This window comes from Dermacentor albipictus, chromosome 4, assembly GCF_038994185.2.
Source record: "Dermacentor albipictus isolate Rhodes 1998 colony chromosome 4, USDA_Dalb.pri_finalv2, whole genome shotgun sequence".
Lineage (NCBI taxonomy): Eukaryota > Metazoa > Arthropoda > Arachnida > Ixodida > Ixodidae > Dermacentor > Dermacentor albipictus.
The window spans coordinates 122,631,069-122,648,153 of NC_091824.1; the positions used below are offsets into that span (position 1 = coordinate 122,631,069).

At 47.7% G+C, this 17,085-nt stretch overlaps 1 protein-coding gene and 1 long non-coding RNA gene across 4 annotated transcripts in view; one reads left to right on the top strand and one right to left on the bottom strand.

The window, feature by feature from the left end:
* LOC135917774 (semaphorin-5A-like) overlaps positions 1–3,771 on the bottom strand; it is a 171,314-nt gene extending 167,543 nt beyond the window's left edge. For both annotated transcript variants that reach the window (XM_065451369.1, XM_065451370.1), the window contains exon 1: positions 3,384–3,771. The gene's annotated coding sequence lies outside the window, so the exon portion shown is untranslated. The remainder of the gene's footprint in view (positions 1–3,383) is intronic.
* Positions 1–17,085, top strand: part of LOC135917778 (uncharacterized) — a 230,071-nt gene that overhangs the window by 99,219 nt on the left and 113,767 nt on the right. The gene's annotated exons all lie outside the window — the stretch shown is intronic.

Consider the following 17,085-nt stretch of genomic DNA (forward strand, 5'->3'; position numbering starts at 1 on the left):
GTCGATTCATCGTCTGTTCCGAGCAACCAAAAGCACTGTCAGACGCTGCCGGACTACTTGGCGCGATAACACATTTGCAGCAACCGCAGCAACAGCAGAGCGCTTCGTCTGCTCCGCATCAAAAGTATGTTTCGTCTCACCAGCAGGTCAGGTCCCTGCAGTGCAGCCGATGATACGGGTCCTGCCATTCGAGCTGACACGCCCTCGCGGAATAGTCTCGGGGAGCAATACACGATATGAGAAGCACGGGACTGCGTCGTTGGTTGCATGATCAGCGCGTGATATCTGTTCACCAGATTATGGGAACGAATTGCAACGGCCGTGGCTATCTCTCGTTATGTAGGACTGGAACGCATTCAAAACGTTGCGCTCCACCGCGGATAGTGAGCCGGGATTCATGGCCCAATTCTTAGGTGCCAGCAAATACTTCTACCCCGTCAAACTCTGATGGCCATTTATAGTGAATACGAGGATTGCAAAAATACGTTTGAACAACAAATTTGACCTTAAGCTTCTTAACTCGTGCGCATAGATGCTGATGCGTGCAACCCAACTCAACTATAATGACCCACGGTGTGGCCCGCTTTAACACATCATTAGTGTGCCAACAGTGATCGCCGCTTATATTTATTAAATTGGCAAACAAATATTTTATTAAATGCCTACCTTATGTACAGCTGCCGTTGGACTTAACCCCAAAAATGAAGACACACATAATTATAGCATATAAACTTTAACAAACATTGTACGTAACGAGCAAACTTGGAATACTTTGAGAGGAGAACGCGGTAAGCTTGCACATTTCAAGGGGCCCCAACAAGAAGAAACCCTCGGCACGAGAAGCAGACAGGCGCTTGAAGCGTGCCAGGGTTAGGCATGGCGTCGATTTGAGTGCGTCCTGTATCGTTTGTTCCGCTGCACAGCATTGATGGGACCAGGTGTAGCAGCCACCGCCACCGGGAAAGGGGAGTGACGCCGCGTCGCGCGCTGGGCGGGGGCGGCGGCCAGCGAATGTGCGTGCTCGTCACAAAGACCGGCGGCGTCTGGAGAGCCCGCACGGACCAGCTGCCTCTTTCAGCCGGCTTGCGAAGAGTGACTGCTTCGCTTCACAACGGCGGCAGCAGCAGCGGCACGTAACCGCTTTCGCGGAAAGGGTGGCGTGATCGCGCACAGCTTCGCTCTTTTTCTTTTTTTTTTTCTCCTTGAATGCATTAGCGTGCGACTGGGCGCCGGCACACGGTAGACCGCGTCGGCCGGTGCGCGCGTCGTGGTCGCTGCGGGCGAACGTCCTTGCGCGTGCGATGCCGGACCTTTGGAGACTGGCCGATGGGTGGCCTGCACTGCACCATCGTGCTGCATTTTCTCGCGGAGCGTCTGTACATCACTCAGAATGCAACTTTTAGCGGAATTTAGTGTTAACAACATTTAAGGGGGAGTTTCCTGCAAAACTGATTCGAGGGAACTACGGCGCTATAGTGTCTACGGGAGCTCGCGCAACTAACGGCTGCGGGAACGATGAGTAGCGAGTGGATTTGGGCAAACTTAATCGTGCTTGCTGCTTGGAAAGGATTTGTGACTTCGCAAGCTGATCTTTTTCAACGAGCTGCCGCTTCACAAATTCAACGATTCGCCGCGATTACGCATGTGCACGGGGAATCGTCGCCTTGCAGCGTTTAGAAAACCATGAGTGCGTGGAAATTTTGGAAAATGAAGCGTAATAAATGAAGCCACGAGGATGGCTGATGCCACAGGCATGAAGCTTAGACCAAGTCCATGCATTACTCGTCATTCCTGTGGAAGCTGAACGATTGCAACGCCTGTAATGTTTCCGGGAAACTCTGTGGTCAAGGAGTATACGTCTGGCCGTTCTCGAAGTGCGCAGATATGATTGTCATCATGTTTATTATCATCGTGTTTTCTTGGCAACAGCAGTTGCCTTACAACTCCGATTGTAACTTTGGCTCCACTGCAGTGAAGCCAAAGTTCGCTCGGGCTAGCTCCCGAAACCGAGATATTGCGGTCGCTGCACGTTCAAATCTTGGCAGGTACCGTGTACTGCCGACGGTTTGCCAACTTTGGCACACGACGGAGCAGGCAAAGCAGCGGGAACGCAAACACGATGTAGCGTTTTGGTAGCCAAGTGCCGCCGCTTATCTGCCAAGTGAGCGAAGCTACTACTTGCCGCAGATTTCGGCCACCGCTCGCCCCGAGGGGGAGGATTCGGACACAACCTGCGAAACGCACGACCAAGCGCCACGCCAATTATTCGCACGTCAGGCGAACTTTGAGCCATCGAAGTGGCTAGGTACGCCGGTGAATTTTTATCGATCAACCGGGGCCTGCTGCGCCCACATAGGCCAAAGCGAGATCAAACGACGTGGTCACGTGACCTCAGCGAACCAGCGAATGCCGAGCTGAGGCGAGGGAGTTTTCGTCTCGCGTTTTGACTGGCTCGAGATAAATGTGCATCCTCTCTCCGTTACGTCATGCCTTCGCGCGTCATGGGCCAATTGTGCGGAAGTAAACAAAAACAAGGCACGCCGCACATGCTCGACGAGGGCGGGGCGCTACATAACACGGGCTGGAACGGATGCCGTTCGCTTGTAACGACACAAGTGCGAGCCGAGATATGCTTGCATATCTTGCACGAACGAAAAACACGTCTACAAGCAGGATGGAGCAATTGCGAAACAGTACGCGTATCTGTAGGGGCAGCTAACTTGACATTAGTTAATAGTTACTGTGCTCCAAACTTTCAACAAAAGGAAAGTGAGCTAGACGTTGTTCTCGAAACGGTCTTTTTTTATATAAACATAGCATATCGGTAAACCCCACAAGCACCAGGGTGTCGAGTTGGCTTCTCGTAATGGTAATTTGTCCCGTTTTAGTTTCTCAATAAGGATTCGTGGAAAGGAAGGGAAGCAAACCGTCAAAGCTTTCGAAATGCTGTCTCCTTCCGCAACACCGCACGCGAAGTCACGGAGACTGACGCGACAGCCTCCGCATCCGCAAACTGCAAGGGTCGCGAGCGCAATCTCTCAAGGAGTAGTAAAAAAAGTAATCCTTATATCGCGAAAAGGACTCCTCGTATCGCTTTTTTGCGCTTTGTGTAGCGAGGCTTGACAGTGCCACTGTCAGTGGCCACATTTTGTTGGCAGCTGTCCGGGACAGTGACAGCAGCTGCGCTAGATCCGGGCCGAGACGCGCGCAAGACGACGCGGGCGGGTCGCTGCCCCCTGCTGTTCGCGGGGCGCCGCCGGGTCCACCACCACGTGAGGGAGGCCAGCGAGCAACGCTCGTGAGCGACCGACCGCCCGTCCCCACCCGAAACACGCCTTCACCCGATGCCTGCTCGCAAAGGAAGGGCATGATTGCTTTCTTACCTTTCCGGAGCCCTGCACACAATCCTCTCTTCAGGGCACGCCGGCGCTTGACGACGATGCGGGCCTCCAGCCCCCAAGTCACAAAAAAAAAACACCAGCACCAACAACACGGGGTCAACACGGACGGATCCAGGAAACCGCGGAGAATCAAAAGAAAGAAGAAAAAAAAGGGAAGCTCAAAGCACTGTGGTTGCACAAGAATAAGACCGCTGACAGCGTTCCTGGTGGGAACGACGGAGGAGGTGTGTGTAATCCAGCCGATCGCTCCCTGGAGTACGCTGTGGACTCGGGGAAGCACGCGCTGCCAGGAAAGCCGCCGCGAGTGAACGGCTCGTGCAGCAGAAACAGCTTGCTCGCCGCGACAGCAGCCGCCGGTTTGTTGGCCGTGCGGCGCGCACAAGTTTGCAGCGGCCGCCGGCGAGGGGGAGAGAGAATTGGGTGGGGAGAGAAACGAGCCCTCCGTCTCGCTTTGCCCGTTTTTCGAGCTCCTTCCTCCTTCTCCTAGTACTCGTACTCCTCACGGAGAAGCCCTGCTCCCCTCTCCGATCTAGCCCGGCAGGGAAGAAATCGGCCTCCGGGGCTGGACTGGGCTTCTCCTCAGCCTCGGCGCCCGCTCTTATCTCCTCTCCACTCCTTCTCGCTACGTCGTATCGCAGGCAGAGCGCGTATTTCTTCTTCCTCTGCCGAGCGCCTCGCCAGCGCAGGCTCTTCGGCTTCCCTCGCCGGCCTTCATCTTCCTTTCCCTTCCTTTTCGTCTCTCCCTTCGAGCGCTCAACTTCATCTCCCTCTTGTTTCCTTCTCTCTCTCTCTCTCTCTAGCGAAGTTTGTGTCGGCGGCTCGCGTGTGGATGATGCGGAACAACGCCCGACTTTTCAACCTAAGCGGGCTGGGCATCCTTCTCGTCTTAGCTCCCTCCCTACCAAACACACGCCCTTCGCCGCTTCACTTTGCCCGCTATTCTTGCTTCGCGCGCGCACGCGCGGGAGACCACTTGTTTTTCTGTTTTGTTTATATCGTTTCTCCTTTTCCTGTGTTTCTTCTGATACCCAATTTCCGTCGCCTTGCACGTGGCCCCTTCGGGTCGCTGATCATGCCTTCTCCCCTCCTGAAGCGCTTTTGTCAGTGTCACTGCAGTTTGCTTCAACGGTAATTTTCCTGCTCTCTCAAGAACGCCGAGAGGCCAACCCAGCCGGAGTGTTTTCTAGTTTCTTCGCCATAATTGCTGCCGTATATCCCTCCTTTCTGTGCGCGTGACATGAATGTAAGCAAAGGACGTGCTCCGTTGAATATCAGGCAAGAAAAAAAAAAAACGATTATGGTCCTGGCAGTAAGCATAGCTTTGAATCATCGTCATCTTCCTTGCACTGCTTAGCAGATAATAACACAGGTGCGACGTTGGGAAGAAGAGATCGTACCACATGCAGCTCTTCAACTCCTATTGATCTCCTCCCTTAAGCCCTACAGAGCCACATTTCCTTTGTTTTCTAAACAGCGACTGTCTTTTTGTAATTCTAGCCGACTCTTGGCCAATCGCCCATAGTATACGCGACATTATTAGGGGGAAATCAAATCCAGTCTTTCAGCTGTTTTTGAGGCGGCCGCAACAAATAGCTGTCAAGGACGCGAAACTCTGCCAACAAAACTGAAGCTTACGCGGAGATTGAAGCTTACAGAGTCCTGGGACTTTGGATCTAACTTCCAGTAAAAGTTAATGTGGAGGCCTCCACTGCAACGGTTTTCATTCTCTAGGCGTAGTGTTAATAACTTAAACGACATGGACATGGACAGATCGACAAATAAACGGCAAGGTGGCTTTCCTGCGACGCCGAATATGGCGGTCATTCTATTGTACAACTTAAAAAGCGTAGAATATACGTTATGCTCGTGCGAGTTTCTTTGAGCAATATGGTTGTAGATGATATAGCTGTTTAGCGTGCAGTGGGCGACACGTATATGGCTGCAGTTTTATCGATGAGCGTCGCCGCCATATTTACGACATACAGCTGTGCGAGAGAGCCAGCTTTAGGTCTTTCAAAGGGTCTGTTGGGATGTTTATTAGGAACTTACAACAAGTTGGTGGAGCAGAGCTGTTTACCGCTTGGTTACGCGGTTAAAAAGAAAAAAAAAAGGAAGAAAGAAAGAAAGAAAGAAAGAAAGAAAGAAAGAAAGAAGAAAAGAAAGAAAACTATAATTAAATCAGTTCGATTAAGCAAGGATGCAACAGAGTTAGACTGTATTTGTTACCGACTTGGCTAGATTGAGGAGAAATGCGGCCACCGGAAAATTACTCGACGATCATTATACCGAGGTCACATGGCCAATAAAACAGGGACGAACTTCAAAGTAAGTGCTCTGTGGCGCCCTGGGACATGACAATGCGTGTTTGTGCTTCTTTTCTCATAAAGAATAGTATCTCTCTCCTTCTCTTTCTAAGACGTGACGATGAAACTGCAGCGGCGGCGGAAAAATAAAACATAGAGAGAGCGGAACATTGCCCTAATAGCACGCTAATCGCGTGACCGAGGTCAGTGTCTCGCTGAATGGAATGCTCGTTAATGTGGTCTCTTTACACCCCAACGTCTGACGCAAGGTTATGGGATTCGGTGATGCCATGGCCGGCACGCGGGATAAAAGATTGGCCGCCAAAAAAGAAGCAACGTATATTGAGCAGTTTACGAGAGCCAAAAACAAAATCTGATTTCGTATCATCGGCGGCGTGCTTACGCAACACGTTTCCCATCTGTCTCCCGTCTCCTTAATGCCTTGACACAGAGAAGCTAGATTACGGTGAAGCCACCCTCCCGCAGGTAAATTTACTTCGTCAGCCAATAAAAATTCTTCAGATGTCTTCCTGTAAAGTCTGTAGAATGTCTGGCAACTTATTGCCTTATACATACTTAGTGCAGACTTCCGCCTAAAAGGCACTGCAAACAAGTCGTTTGGGTGTTTATGGACAATGATAAGCGTAGCTAAGGAAATATAGTCAATGGGCAGTCTCTATAAAGAGTGTCCGACATAACTATAGACAAACAAAAAATATGCCAATGTCACGTATCTGAACGGAACCAAGGTAATGTTGTGTTACGCCGCTTGGAGATACTCAGATGATTTTTTTTATTCTTCTGATTACATAATTAGTCAATTAATTAATCAACTTCTCAAATGTTATAATTAGATTAAAAGTGTCAATAAGTAAATTGTAGAGCAACACGAAAAACTCCCGGTAGAGCCTTCTGTTGTTCTATACATGCTACATAAAAGTGTTTTTCCGAGCGTGAAAGAAGCCTGCGAGTACGGGCAAAATTGCCCCGCGACTGGCCGCTCGAGTCACTTTGCATGTATTCGCGGGCTCCTTCTACGCTCGGAAAACACTTTTATGCAGTACGTACTGAGCAACAGAAAGCTGTATCGGGAGTTTCTCGTGTTGCTCCACAATTTTCTCATTGACACTTATAATCTAATTATAATATTTGAAAAAGTTGGTCAATTAATGAAAACTAATTATGTAATTCGGCGGATAGAAAAAAAACTCATCTGATTATCTCCAAGCGGCGGCAAACAATATTACCTTGGTTCTGTTCAGCTACGTGACATTTGCATATGTTTAAGGTTTGACTAAAGTTACGTGGGACACCCTGTATATATACTCAGAAAAAGAAAACTAGTCTTTAATAAGGCAAAGCAGTCTAGTTGTCTTGTATAGACAATGCGTAGGCTACTAAAAGTAGTTTGTTTGAAGGCATATATGTGTTCCACACGGTCAGCTGAACACCCATGCTATTTGTCACCAGTGGCTATTTCATCAACCTAACCTTGGTATAACCTGGTTTTGATTTATTATCAATTAGATGACTCTGTAACATCTTTAAAAAATACTAGATTGTTGGTAGATGCCGATTCGCATAATTGGTGTCAGTTAGCCCTTTTCACGTAAAAAATGAACTTACAACGTGCGCGATGACGCATAGGATAGGGTCACAGACTATACTCATGAAGGTCACATTGATACACATAAAGTCAAGCTACGTAAACGTACAAAGAGTCAGGTCACAGACATAAATTAGCGATTGATAAAGTGGATGTTTCTCGTTGACTGTCACAGCTATCCCTTGTGAAAACTTCCCCGATACAGTCAAATTTGTATCGCATTCCGGCGGTCGTGTCACGTGCCTGCCCACATAGTGGCAGTTTCTGCCAACGCGTCTTCGACCACACTTCTTGTATATGCTTCGCTTCTACCTCGCTCAACTGTTGCGTCTCCACCACTCGCAACAAGCGCGCGGACGCGGATGGCGGTAAACGCGACGTCAGGGTCCTGCATACGGACTCGAAACGTTCATAGGATGCGGGGCCGGATATTTCCTGCATGACGAACTACACGATATGTGGTGCTTCCCTCCCGAATGCGTCCGTGTGCGACGCGGTGTCGCGGGGTCTCTGGGATCGTTAATCACCTCCCAAAACGTAACGGCACCTCCGTGTATGCGTCCGCCGCTCGCCAGAGGGGGGCACGCATGCAGCATATACACGGAGGCAACAAGAACTCGAATTGCCGTCATGCGCTGGGAGGCCCCGCGCAACGCCGGCGACAATGAACGGCACAAGGCGTGGGACGTACAGCCATAGCACTATATAGACTTCACATATACGCGGTCGGGCCCGGCCGCTTGCTTGTCCGCGGGCACGGCGTGTTCCTATATGGCGTGTACATACACGTGCTGCGTGCTGCCGATTCTAATTAATGGCGTTCGCGGAAAAGTGCCGTGGGGACCGGACAAAACGGTGCGGCGCCGGCGTCCCTCCTCTCTGCCGCGCGTATACACAGCATGCTCGCCGGGAACCGCAGAGATTGACGACCGCGCGTTGCGCTGGAGTCTGATTTCGATCTGTAATTAAGTCCTCGCTTGTTCCTCGCCGTTGTCGCGCGTCTCTTCGCGGCTGTACCGGCATTATTTGCTAATTGAAGTCGACGAAGGCGTATTTAATGGTCGCCGCGGTAAATAGGGGGGGGGGGGGACCCTTCGCTGCGCCCCTTGCGCGTGTATACGCATACCGGAGACGCTGGTGCGCGGGCTGTATACAGCTGACCCCGACGTGGCGTTCAGCTCGGCAGGGGGTGTCCTTTCGTTTATCTTGTCTGCGGTGCTCGCCCGCTATGTCTGCGATTGCGTATATACCGGAAGCTGTAGTGTTTCGCTCGACGTATATACGCGTATGTATAAGCTTAACGCATCCGTGCGGTCGAACAGCACGCACTGGTGAGTCCAGTTTTTTGACTGACTGCTCGGTGCGCGTATACTTCTGGTGCCTGTATAGCCTTAGAACCTGGCGATGTCGTATAGTTTCGTTTTAGAGTTGAGCACCCGCGCAATGTGAGAAGTGTTTGTTTGAATGGGCGACGTATACGACGCCGAGAAACGAAGCCACTGCGCACGCCTCACCGCAACTCATTTCCGTAGCCTGTAAAGCCGGCTACCTGTTGTTGCGTCGCCGTTGCTCGAAAAGTTCGGAGAAAGAGGTGACCTCTGCACACCGTCCAAAAAGCCTTTCAGAGCCAGGGGCTCTCTCCACTTAGGCGCACGCCTGCATGCTTCCACCACGTCCCTCTCCCAACTTTTCTTAATTCCGCTGCCCGATACGTCTGCGGCACCATGTAGTGAAGTGGTTTTGCCATGGAGAGACGGGTAAAGGCGCCTTACGGTTACTCCCTTTTTCTTCACTTTCTACAAACAAGAACCGCTCTGCGTAACATAACGCATCCAGAATTAAGCAGTATACGTACGGGCCGTTGTTTCAGCGAACACTTCCAATTAAAAAAAAATATTGCGTGTGGCAGATAGCACAATTCTGGTCCATGAGCTCGTCTACTCGAAGAGGTGGACATTACTTACACGAAAAATTGAAACGCTTAATCGACTAATTAGCAAATATTCACTAATTAAGTTGCTAACTAATTATCTTGTGGCACATATTGGAGTTCACAAATTCTAGCCGAGGAGATCGCGAGGCGGATCCACTTAGAACGAAAGGCATTGGCGTACCGGTTACTTTTGTGCTTCAATGCATAAAACGACGTTTTGGTATGAAAGTAAGTGGAACGACAGTGCACTTTTACCGCAGGTTTGACAGCACATATCTCGTAAATGATGTCGTCCACACAATTCCCTGCAAATTTATCATGATACAGATACAACATACTAGCAAATTAATTGTATCCGATGCGATACTTGCCATATGTGTCTTAAGATACTTCAGTACATTTGTTAATTCCCCATTATAGCAAGGGCCGCTGCAAGTTAGCAGGTGGTTACTTGCAATTTTCTTATCTGCCGCCAGCAGACCTCGCCCTTTTCAAATTTTCACTATTAACAAGTAAGATTTCTTTTTGACCAAGTATTATATCGCTATTCCACAACAATCGATGGGTCCTGCCAAATTTGCGTCAGATCAACGCAGGTGTGCTAAACAATTAGCGCTTTTTCCACACCGCTTTTACGCTTCTTATGGTGCATTGCTTTATGTGGTCCAATCATAAAGCAGGTAATCATGTTATTTAGCTACGGGTTCGTTTGCGCATGTTCGTAACTGTCCCACACTAAGCTTCAGTGCGTAATATACAAGTCGCACACTTAATAGGTTGCTCGTATTCTAATGGCATACCAACGTTTCTAAACGTCGTAAAGGACACCAAATGTACCATATGGTATGAAGGCACTCAACGGCATAAAAACACCAGAAAGTTGAAAGAGAGAACTGGGTGAGGTATATCACCATTCCATTTCAAATGAAACGTCCATACTTCACTGCCATCGTCATGACAACGACATGGTGAGTTTGTACCAATGTTCAGTGTGCGCGTATTATTGAGTTAATGTTAAAGTTTGACGTGGAGCAGTACACACCGCCGATGGTGGCCTCGCAAAACGCTTTGACTTCACTTGACTTTGTACTCGTCAGACTAAGAAACGGTAGATCATGTAATAGCAGATAATGTTACATCTAAGAAAGCATGCCGCGTTCAGCTCTTCGCTAGAGACTTACATAATGTATATGCTCTCAAGCGGTGTGGGGTATTTTTGCACTGGCCCGCATTTGACAAATCGTCCTTCGCATTTATATGAGACGGTGGGTGAAGAACACGGGGGAACGTTGGCTACCTTTGAAATACGTTCACTCACAGCATATAGAAAACGCGTAACTATGTCACAGAGTGAACCAGTAGATATTATGTTCCCAGGCGTGTGAACAGCGGCAGAGGGAACGGTGTTAAACGGAGGTGCGTGAGGGAACAACATGATGGAGAGGAAACCAGCTATGGAACAATATTGAGCAACAGAGAACGAGATTAAGAAACAGAGAAGTCATGATACTTCGAAGCGCTGAGCCCTACTCTTCGGACCCTGTAAGTGTATCTGATCATTTAAACGGCCGTGTCATATAGGAGGAAATTTGCCGATGACTAGTCGTCTGTAGCGTCCGTAAATAGCGTAGGAACTATTCAGCATGCTTTCTTATCATGCCAAAGTACCCGTACAAAGGTAAATAAGGAAAAAGTTGCTCTGTCGAAGGCCGTGACTACAAAAGATATAGTAAGAGAAACGTAAATGAATCTCGGTCTGAAGTAGCAAATAAATGGCTGGAGTGATATAGCAGACCGAAAAAGGCTCTGTGTGCCCATGGATACACCTCGCGCTGCTCGCTAATTGCGATAGGGACCATATTATTCTGTCTCCTGTTATTCAACTATAATAATTTGGCAAATAGTATTTTAGGTCACCCGACTTCAAACTGCGTGCCGGCGCGAAAGCAGATGTGCGACAGCTGCTAGCAGAATAAGTACATGCAATAAAACGTTTCTCTCGTTTTTAGCGCCCGCTTTTGAAGCTTCGAACTCTACTACGGAGCGTCTGTGCGGGTATAGAACAATCACTGGGTCAGCACTGGTAAAGTGTAATCAAAGTAGTGGAAATCTCAAGCGATGTGCATTGCTGCTCTAGATATACGTTCCCGCATTGCGCAATATGTATGTAGAACTGCTAGCTGGAAAAGCAATGCATTACACAAGCACCTTGGCTCAAAAGATATATCTAGAAAATCCATTAATCACGATGTTTCTAGCAAAAGGGTGTGCTATGAGCACCGACTTGATTTCCATTCTGCAGTCGCAGCATTCCGCCAAGTTACTAAAGGAAATAGCAAATTTTTATTAATTGATAATGCTAGCCACAGGACATCCAATTTTCTCAATCGTATTGGATCACTAGCTTGCTTGCCTCAGTGACTCTGACTCTCTTTGTGGATTTTGTTATACGTGTATCTTTTATCTTAAGATACACGCTATTTCGTGTGATATATCAGAAATGCAGATATTGATACAGGTCACGCCGAGTGTATATTCGGCAAGACCTAAAGATTTATATTCGATACGTCCCAGGCCCATTTAGCTACTGCATTTCTTCATAGCGCTATACTTACATACTGATTACGCTCTATTGCATCATGCTCGAATGCGGGCAATAAGAACCATAACAATAAGCAGTTTCTCATCCAATGATTTGCGCCTACTGTGCATTCATAAAATGTTGCCAGTTTGTAAACTTAACAAGTATTGCATTGGTATTTGGTGCACAGATGTATTTATGGCAAACTTCCAATACCTATAACAAACCTATTCATAACTCTGCGCGTTTTTGAATTCAGTAGAAGTGGTTGCTGTATATGCCTAAAACCAGCTGTGGTAAATTTACGCGTGCCTTTGCTGCGACTTCCTTCTCGAACTGATACTGGCACAAAACATTAAGAATACGACTAATATCGTGAATGTAAAGAAAACTGGTGTACGTGCCTTTCTTCTTTCACTGTAGATATTTTTATCGCATCTATTTTCTTGACCTTCTTGTTTTATTCTCTCTCCTTTTTCTTTTTCCTCAAATGACCTAAATTCAACTGTGTATGCTTAGTGTTCGCCCGTAATCTAAAGCCATGCAGTGTATGTTTATTCTTTCCGATCACGCGTTGTACAGGAGGTCCCCCATGCATCGGTCTCTGAACCTGGGACCTCTTTCTGCATGTATGTATTACAACATGTATCTACAACATTTTTGTCCATTAATAAAGCTTAATTGAATAGAATTAAAGAAAAACAGCCACACACGAGCGCAAATCCCGCACGCACACAAGCGCGCTCATACGAGCACGCGCTCGCACGGCCACTCAAGCGCCGAGCGAAGCAATCCGACGACAGGAAGATGCATGTTCGGTGCCGTAGAGAACGTTAGCTGGCTAATTACCGTTCACGTCAAAATGAAGCATTGCCCTCGAAGAAGGCACGGTCGGTGCCCGATTGTGAAACAGCTGTTTCGAAATGTGCGCATTGGAATGCGTGGCAGCATAGGTCAAAAGTGAGGCCCCGTACATTCGTGTGCGGTCGTTTTGCCCTAACCATACGCGCTTGAGAATCCGTCTTGCACTGGTTGGTGGCAGTGGCGGCGGGGGGGAATTTATCTGCGCGTCCGCACGTCGGGTATTCTCTTTCCTTTTTTTTCTTTTTTGTTTTGTGCTGTTGCATCGGTCTTGGTGCGTGCTGGATGCGCAACGCTGCAGAAACGCTGTCGCTCACGACAAGTGTAGCATACCTGCCAAGCTGTGAGACTTGAAGTTCGTTAAGATTTCGTGAACGAGAGAGTGGGAAGGGGGGGGGGGGACGAGGGAAGTATGGCAGGCGTTTTTGATAGCTGTGCCCTGAGCACGCACCTTTTCTCGTGGCAACACGTCTCGGTCGTGTAACACATCGATGCGTACAAATTGCCTACAAATTCCTTGTGGCCGCGTAGAGTTCGTAACGATGTTCTGAGCGCTTTGTTCACGTTACCGTAATTTCGTTATGAACAACGTCCGTTCACAACGCACTACGTTCACCTTCATGTCCGTCGAAGAAGTTCGGACCTCTTTCGAACATTTAGCGTAATGATTTGAGCAGTAAAGAAACAAAAAGTTTTTTTATTTTGTGAAGGACGAGCAGCGAAGCTCTTCAGTGTCCTACCTCAATCGACGCACTATGTATATATACTAGGTATTATTATTATTATTATTATTATTATTATTATTATTATTATTATTATTATTATTATTATTATTATTATTATTATTATTATTATTATTATTATTATTATTATTATTATTATTATTATTGAAGGACACAGACAACGAATACATCTTTTGACTGTAGAGTGATTTATTCTTATTCTTTTATGGAGTAGCGACGTGTTGAAGTCGGGCAGACGGGTATTCTACAGTGTATACAACTTCATCGTGAACTACGCAATTGTGAAAAGTAGGTGAAATTCGGCGCAATGTTAGAGTTCTCTTAGCGGCTAATTGTCATATAATTTATTTCGGATTAGCTTTGATAAAACAAGAGTCACAGCCGTCTTCTGTAACCACACTCCCTCCGTATGGACGGCCACGTATTAACAGGAGACGGGAATTCTGTAACGTTTACAACTTCACTGTGAACTAACTAATTAGGACTAGTTAATGAAACTCGGCGTAATGATAGAGTCGTCTAAGCGGCCACTTTCGATATAATTTTTTTCCCGAGATACCTACATTAGATTGAGAGCTATGCAGAGAATTCGCGGGAAACCGGAGGCGAACATTGTCGGCGCGACGCGTAGACGGAGGGACATCGACCACCGCCGGAGGGTATAGCTGTATACAGCTTCGCTGTAAAAAAACTGCGCGAACGTTCTGTCCACAACGCCGTTTTTTCCCTCTCAGTTCACGCACAAATGCACGATTGTTACGCTCACCGGCGCTGTTCTGTTGCATCTTTCCGCCCGGATCAGGAATTGCATGCCAAGGATGCATGTTTCGCTCAAGCTCCTTTGCCAGCGCTATCGTATACGCGACAGCGCGTGAGTGAATACGCGTAAAACGGTAGCGCATCGTCCAACGGATAGATTCCCGGATGCTGACGCAATGCTATGGACATTCATAGCACCGTGTCGGTGACTGTGCATGTACTTGGTCAACATCGACATATTTGCTCTATGTACCGCGTGTATCGGACGTCGCTCGTCTCGTGTTTGCGGACAACGTTTTGACGACGCGCGTACAACGTGCCTGGAGTCACGCACCTTTTGCGAGTTGTTTCGACTATCGCCTGTTATTCCACTTGCCTCGAACAGTGGCGACATTTGTGTGCAATCGGATACGCAGTGGAGGCGGCCGCGACTGTCCTATCATGTGCGCTGCGCAGCGACCCTCTTCCTCATTGTTAGCTCAGGTGTGTCGTGCTTGTTCTCTGAACGTTGCTGGCTTATCGACGGAACAGGTAGTGCTCCTTCGAAACAAGCGAACAAAGAAAGAAAGAAAATAAATCAAACAGACGCAGAGTGTCACCAAAGTACGCTTTCTTCTTAAAGGAAGCCGCGACACAGGGAGCCGCAGTCGTCTGTTTGCCTCCGATATACTCTTTGTTTGTGTTGGAGGCCTCTCTATCAAGACAAAAAAATAAATTAAATGGTGTTTTACGTGCCAAAACTACTTTCTGATTATGAGGCACGCCGTAGTGGAGGACACCGGAAATTTCTACCACCTGGGGTTTTTTAACGTGCACCTAAATCTAAGTACACGGGTGGGGGGTTTTACGTGCGAAAACCACTTTCTGATTATGAGGCACGCCGTAGTGGAGGACTCCGGAAATTTTGACCACCTGGGGTTTTTTTAACGTGCACCTAAATCTAAGTACGCGGGTGTTTTCGCATTTCGCCCCCATCGAAATGCGGCCGCCGTGACCGGGATTCGATCCCGCGACCTAGTGCTCAGCAGCCTAACACCATAGCCACTGAGCGCAACCGCGGCGGGTTCTATCGAGACAAGTGTCAAATGCTTAAACTCGTCTTTTTTAATTGTTATTATTTAAGCTCGCTGTGCGACAAGCTTTTTTTCAGGGTTGTCTTAAACACAGGAGCTACGCGTCATGCATATATGCTCGAGAGAAAGCGAGATTTAAACGAAGTGAGAAGCGTGTATGGAAGCCGACCAAACGAACGTGTTCAGTTTGCTATATCCTACACGGAAAAAAAAAGCGAAACAGCAATAGAAAGAGGGAGAGGAGAAAGTTAAGAGCGCCCTGGACGTGATGATTAGCAGGGTTACTTACTATGTTGGGCTAGTATAGTTGCATAGCTTAAGAGGAATGCGTGGCGCAAGGTTAAAAATGATCGAGAAGAAAAATAACAACTTTATCCTCTTTCTGTCTCCTATACTTTTTCTGGTGATTTTAACCTTGCGCCGCACCCACGACCTCGCGTTCAGCTGCGCAACGCCGTCGCCACTGAGATACTACGCTTGTTTTCCTTGAATAATTAAGAGTTTCTTGCGAGATTACATAAAGCCTATAGCGATCAGCGGTGATCCTTCATATTATTGTGAATATTTTCGGAATGAATAATAATAATAAAAAATTTGCCCCTAGCAACGTAGGCTATAGCGCCGCTATCATCTTCCCGATCACGCATGGTACAAATACAAGATCGTTTTACGCTGTGCCAAATAGGCACGTGTGTATGTACGATTGCTTCGCGAGGCGGACTCCCAGGGGAGCACACAGCAAACGTGCTACGTACGGCCGCATTCTCGGGCCGCATTCTCGGACCGCGGTGGTGAAAAAAATTGTGACAGGCCGCGTGCGCGTAAAGTTATAGCGCTCAGCACCGCCGGCCTAATAATCGATTTGCTCGCGAGAACGAGCAGGGCTAGCGCGAGATGGACCAGCGAAAAAAAAATAAAGAAAAGAAAAGAACACCTCGATCCAAACGGAATGCGGAGAATACGCGTAACAGCGCCATGGCTTCTGCGTTCACGAGAGAAATGCCATTTCGCGCCATAATCGTGTCGAGGGAGCATAACTTACGTCGCGCTTTTGTATCGCTTTACCTGTTCACGTATTGAGACTTCAATAGTGGCGCGCTGCTTTTCTACGCTGCCGTTCGATCATAAGACTTTGTTGGGTCAACGACCTCTTTATTTTTTTTTTGGATTTCGGGAGATGGTGCAACGTTAAAGCGGCATTAAAGAGAAAAACTTATTCGCCCTGGCAAGTAAATTACCATTCTACAATGCCAAAAATACTAACTGCTGTAATCGGCGCTGGGTTTCGGCGCGGCATTTCAGAAAACGGAACTTTCACGTTCGTTTCCTTTTATAACAATCGATCCTTTACCGCGAAATTGCAATAATAATGTTTTGAAAGGACACTCCATCAATATCGTTCAGCAAAGTCTAGAAAGAAGTAGAAGTAGAAAGAGCTATAGCAGACGTTATCAGTGGTAACTGAGTTGGTGTTTCTCTCATTTAAGCAATGTGGGCGATTTGGATGCTGTGCGCTCATCCTTTCAAGAAGCACAAGACTCACGGGTCTTCGTGTCCCACCTATAGCACTGTCTGACGTCCCCGTGTCAAAGTATGTAAGGCCTCAGAGATTATGTGGCACGCAACATTGAATTTCGGAAGCCTCCGTTGAGGCGCTGCAATAAAGTTTCCTACAAAAATTACCAGAGCGAACTCCGGTACTATGTAGTGTCTACGGGAAGTGCAAGCATAGCGGTTACGCCAGCAATAGAATCATGGACAATGCATGGATTTGCCTAAACTTCGTCCGTGTGGCTTCAAGCGGCTTCGTTAGTTTACAAACTGA